The sequence below is a fragment of the Lathyrus oleraceus genome, chromosome 1 (assembly GCF_024323335.1).
Source record: "Lathyrus oleraceus cultivar Zhongwan6 chromosome 1, CAAS_Psat_ZW6_1.0, whole genome shotgun sequence".
Classification (NCBI taxonomy): Eukaryota; Viridiplantae; Streptophyta; class Magnoliopsida; order Fabales; family Fabaceae; genus Lathyrus; species Lathyrus oleraceus.
In genome coordinates this window covers 373,895,697-373,902,253 of record NC_066579.1, presented here as the reverse complement: position 1 = coordinate 373,902,253, position 6,557 = coordinate 373,895,697, and positions in this window count along the sequence as shown.

Genomic DNA, 6,557 nt, shown 5'->3' with positions numbered 1-6,557 from the left:
TTTTCAAGGGTTTGCAGAATTGTCGTTTTTGCAAAAAATGCAATATGAGAGTGAGAGTGTATTTCTGTGTGGTGGCTGCTAAAGACTAGGGTTGGATGCAGAAAAATGAAGCTTAAATACCATCTGTTTTGTGTTGGTTTAAGACATGCTAAGCTGGCTTAGTGTGAAATGAAGTATTGGCCATTTGCTAATTATGTGTTCAAATGAAATGGGAGGTACATTTGTGGTCGAGTTGGGCTTTAAACCAGCTGCATACAGACCATATGTTTGCTGTTTTTGTGGCAGCACATGAATTGCTGTACTTTGTTTCACTCTTTGAAAGCAATTTGCAAAAATACCAAGCTGGTGCATAAGTGGAAATGGAGGTATATGCTTGGTCGAATTGGGCTTGGAATGAGCTGTATACAGACTTTGCCAATGCTGTTTGTTGTTGTACAAAAGCTGCTGTACCTTGCTTTTACTTAATGTTACCAATTGTACAATTTGCCAACATTGCTCTTTGGTCCAAAATGGTAGTAACATGGTGATATGATGATGGTTTTAAACTTTGAGCAAGTTCCAAATATGGTTTAAAACATTTCCCAATTGGCAAAATGATGAAAAAGTCCATAAATCAAAAAGTCAAAGTTTGGTCAAACTTTGAATTTTAAAGGAATTGGTCCAAAAATGCCATTTTGAATGGTAAGGTTTTAGGTCATGAAATTTATATTTTTGGAAAGAGGATGAAAAATGTGGTGTGTAGGAAAAAACCCCACCAAATTTGGCCTTATGGTTTGAGAGTTATGGCTTGTTGAAGTTCAAAAATTGGTGAAAATGATTTGATCATATCTTGACAACCACACATGGGATTTTGATGTTCTTGGACTTTTTGAAAATGGGAGAACAAGATCTTCAACTTTCATGTTGGGCAAAAATTCATTTGAAGCTTGTATCATGATGTAAGTTTAAGATCAAGAAGTTTCCATTTTTGGCAGTTGAAATTACAGGTCCACTTTCTATTTCTGGAAAATTTTCTGATTGGCTTGATTTTCTTCCATGATGAGGTTGAACATGATAGATGAGACTTATACAAGCATGAATGAACTTCTTCAAATCAATTCCATCCATCAAATCTTGATTAAATCTACTGTTGACCAAGTTTGACTTTTCTAGGGTTTTGGACTGATTGAACTTCTTCTGATGAATTCCAAACCCTAATTCCTTGAGAAATTGATTTCAAATGATGTCTCAAGATGTATGAACCTTTGATTAATGATCATGATGCCCAAATTCTGCAAGAATGGCCATCATCCATTGCTTTGACTGATCAATGACTGTCTTTGACCTAATTGCTGATGATTGCTTCCACTGCAAGCAACAAGGTTAGACTGACAATATTTTTTGTACTTTTTGAATGATAAACATATGAAAGCAAAGATATACAAATGCACAGTATGCTTGGTGATCAAGAAATCAACCCACAAGGCAATCTAATCCACTAGGAGGGGACAAAGACATGCAATGATCCTTGAGGTTATGATATGAATGATATGGGCCATGAGGGATCTTAGGGCCCAAAATTGGGGTCTTACAGTACGTTCGAAGCTTTGGGCTCAATCATGTCAATCATATCAATTCCCCACATGGAGAAGGGCCATGGGAAGGAAATGGAATTCAGTAGTGTCGGAGGAATATGAATCTTATCTACATAGATTTGACACTTGTGGCATTTCTTCACAAACTTGCAACAATCAGATTCCATTGTCAGCCACTAGTAACTTGCTCTACCATCTTCTTTGCCATAGCATGTCCATTGGAGTGAGTACTGAAGGAACCTTCATGCACTTCAGTCATCAATAAGTCTCCTTCGTGTCTATCCACGCATCTGAGCAGGACCATATCGAAGTTTCTCTTATAAAACACATCACCATTCAGGTAGAAGTTTCTAGTTAATCTCCTCAAAGTATTCTTATCTTTCAGAGATGCCCCATGCGGGTAAATCTGACTTTGGAGAAAACATTTGATATCAAAATACCATGGCTTCTCATCTTTGATCTCTTCAACAGCAAACACATGCGCTGGCCTATCAAGACGCATCACAGTAAGATTAGGAACTTCATTCCAATACCTCACTATAATCATTGAATCCAACGTTGCAAGAGCATCTACCATCCGGTTTTCATCTCGAGGTATATGATGAAACTCGACCTTTATAAAGAAAGTTGAAATCCTCCTCGCATAATCTCTATATGGTATCAAATCGGGTTGATTCGTCTCCCATTCACCTTTGATCTGATTCACAACTAAAGTTGAATCTCTAAAGACATCCAAATGCTTGATTATGAGATCAATGGCCTCTTCAAGCCCCATAATGCAAGCTTTGTATTCTTCCATATTATTTGTACATTTGAAAGTCAATCTAGTTGTAAATGGAAAATGTGTGCCTTGAGGAGTAATGATCACTGCCCCAATGCCATTACCATATTGATTAACAGCTCTATCAAATACCATGCCCCGACGAGAATCAGGTTTTGGCCCTTCTTCAAGCAATGGTTCATCACAATCTTTCATTTTCAAGTACAAGATCTCTTCATCAAGAAAACCATACTGCACTAACTGGTAATCTTCAATTTTTTGGTGAGCTAAATGGTCAGCCAAGTCACTACCTTTGATTGCTTTTTAAGATCGGTACTCAATATCATACTCTGATAACAACATCTGCCAACGGGAAATTCTTTCAGTTAAAGCAGGCTTCTTAAAAATATACTTGATTGAATCCATTTTGGATATCAACCAAGTGGTATGATTCAACATATACTGACGCAGACGCTTATCAGCCCAAGCCAATGCACAACAAGTCTTTTCTAGCATAGAATACCGAGTCTCACAGTCGGTGAATTTCTTACTCAGGTAGTAAATAGCATATCCTTTCTTTCCAGTTTCATCTTGCTGACCAAGAACACAACCCATACTTTCCTCAAGCACAGTCAGATACATGATCAACAGTCTTCCTTCAACAGGTGGAGACAGAATCGGAGACGTAAACAGATACTCTTTGATAATGTCAAAATCTTTCTGGCAATCTTCGGTCCAATCAAAAGACTGGTCTTTCCAAAGAAGCTTGAATATAGGCGCACACGTGGCAGTCATATGCGAAATGAATCTCGAGATATAATTCAAGCGGCCAAGAAAACCTCTGACTTGCTTCTCAGTTTTAGGCGCAGGCATTTCTTGTATTGCTTTAACCTTGGCAGGATCAACTTCAATACCCTTCTCACTGACAATAAAGCCCAACAACTTTCCAGAACAAACACCAAAAGTACATTTATTGGGATTCAAGCGGAGTTTGTACTTCCTCAAACACTGGAATAACTTCAACAAATGCTCAACATGCTATTCCTCATCACTGGATTTAGCAATCATATCATCAACATAGACTCTGATCTCTTTATGCATCATATCGTGAAAAAGAGTGGCCATTCCTCTCTGGTAAGTTGCACCAGCATTCTTTAAACCGAAAGGCATCACTCTGTAACAGAATGTTCCCCAGGGTGTAATGAATGTGATCTTCTCCATATCCTCAGGTGCCATTTTGATCTGAGTATAACCAGAAAATACGTCCATAAATGAAAAGACTTTATATTTAGCTGTATTATCTACCAACATATCAATGTGTGGCAAAGGGAAATCATCTTTCGGACTAGCTTTGTTCAAATCTCTATAATCGACGCACATAGGGATTTTTCCATCCTTCTTCGCAACAGACACAATATTAGCCACCCATTGCGGATACTCAGCAATAACAAGGTAACCAACATCGATCTGCTTATGTACTTCCTCTTTGATCTTCACTGGGATATCGGGATGAGTTCTCCTCAACTTCTGCTTGATTGGTGGGCATTCTGGCTTCAACAGTAATTTATGCTCCACAATCTCAGAATCCAAACAAGGCATGTCTTGATAGGACCAAAAAAACACATATGAGTACTCTCAAAGAAGATCAATCAACCCCTTCTTAGCTTCTGGACACAGTTGAGACCCTACCTTGACTTCCTTCACATCATGCTCGGAACCCAAGTTGACCAACTCAATCTGCTCTTCGAATGGCTGAATGGCTTTTTCCTCGTGATCAAGTAGACATGATAATTCATCAGATACTTATTCATCACTTTCTTCCTCACCCTCAAACACAGAGAGTTCAAAGTTTGGAGAAGGAGTAGGATCATTGTATTCAATGGGTTTAGAAACCAACCTGCATAATGATTTGATATTTTGATTTTAGAGAATTGAATTGTAACCAAATATAATGCAGATGGACAATTTATTATTTATTTAATCATGTTTTATGTGATTACCATTTTCAGGAAAGCAAAAAGTAAAAATAAAAACATCATAGATGTGGATGAATAGAATTGCATTTTATTAATGATCAAATTGAAAGATGCCTAACAATGTTCACCTCTCCCTTAGGCATAGGAGAGGGATTCTCAAAAATAATAAAAGCATTTACTTAGAGCGATGAACAATAATAAGAACATCAACAGCGATCCAATTGTTGCAAGCTTTTCCATGCGTCACAAAATTAGTGCAGTCTTCATCTTCATCATCCTCGATTAAAGCAGCTGTGTGTTGTTCATTACCATGGATGAACCCTTCGCTATGGAATCTAGTTTGCACACCTTCAACTTTAGCTGCAGACGACGATTGTTGGAAGCCCAACCGGATCGGTTCTTGTTTTCGGCGACCTCTACCATTCGGCCCCACTGATCAGAACTACCACCTTCAACAGTCTTCTAAGCGTCTTTAAAAGAGGACATAGGTGCCCCAGCTTTCTTCTCTTCAGCAATAGATAGAGCTTGAAACGGAGTTCTAATCTCATCCTTAACTTCCACATATGAGAAAGACGATAGATGACTCACTAACAGCGCTTTATCCCCGCCCATAATGACGAGCTTACCATTATTCACAAATTTCAAATTATGATACATAGTGGATGTCACAGCTCCTGCCTCATGTATCCATGGCCTTCCTAACAAGCAGATATAGGCTGGGTGGATATCCATTACCTGGAAAGTAATTTGGAAATCACTCGGACCTATTTTTACTGGAAGGTCCACCTCACCAATAGCAGTCTTGTGAGAACCATCAAAAGCCTTAATGATCACGCTATTGTATCTCATTGGAGCTCCTTGGTAGGATAATCTTGACATAGTTGACTTGGGAGTACATTCAACGAAGAGTCGGTATCAACCAATACATTGGACAACGCATCCTCTTTGCAGTTCATCGATATATGCAGTGCCATGTTATGATTCCTACCCTCCTCGGGGAGTTCTTCATCACAGAAGCTCAAGTTGTTGCAGGAAGTGATGTTAGCCACGATATGGTCAAATCGATCCACTGTTACATCATGCTCTACATATGCTTGCTCCAATACTTTTTGCAATGCTTCTCTGTGCGCTTCAAAATTCATAAGCAGAGACAACACTGAAATCTTGGAAGGAGTTTGGAGCAGCTGTGTCATACCCTGATTTTGGTCCTGAATTTTTTTTCATCAATCATTCATTTTCTTTCCTCCTCATGACCATTTCATTCGGTCATGAATCTATCCACCTACACTGATTGTTTAGACATTGCCACTACTTGCCATTCCATGACTATTAGATTTTTACCTCTTTATTTGGCTTTAGATGTTTGATATATTTTAATAGAATCATTTGGAATCTCATGACTTTTATCCTCATGTCCACAATTCAATCCATGTTTTGTCTCCCTCATAAGACATCATTCACCCATTGTTCAAGTTTGTCAATTATGGGATCGTTCACATTCCTTTGTCCTGTTCCTGAGCATGGCTCACTTATAACGAATTCCTATGCCAAATACAAACATTACATTCATTCAATCATTCATATTCATTTTCCATTTATTCAAGATTAGAAAATTCCTTACATATTCCGTCTTTCATATTCATATTTTCTATTTCACATTTTTTCGTTTTTTCACATTCAAAATTTGCATTCATGTTTCTTCATTCGTATTGGAAAATTTTCCATTCATATTCAAAAAATTACACACTCATTCATATTTCAATTACGTCATTCATCCATTTACATGGCATGTGGATAAAGTATCTCATCACCCAAACATCGGGAAGTTCTAAGGTCCACCAAAACACCGTTGAAGAAAAACACAATGAGTAAAGCAATGAAAACTTCTCTTCTTCTATCCTTTCTCATTATTTTCTCACACTTTGTGATTGAAATCCACGAAAAAACAAAGAAGTTGAAGCTCTTGACAGTCTTCACAAAGCAAAATACATAGTGTCATACTTCGATTTTGGTCCTGAATTTTTTCCATTTTTTTTTCTTTCTTTTTCATTTTTATTTGGCACTTGGCCTAAAGTTCATTTGCATACATTCATGACCAAATGCAATCATCCATTCCCAAATCCATATTTTTTTTGGTCATTATCTAGTTTTTTTATCATGGTGTTTTTTGATTATAAAACGGATTCTAACTATTTGACTTTTTAATTTTCAATTTGATTTTAATTTCAAAGTAAATCTAATTCCAAA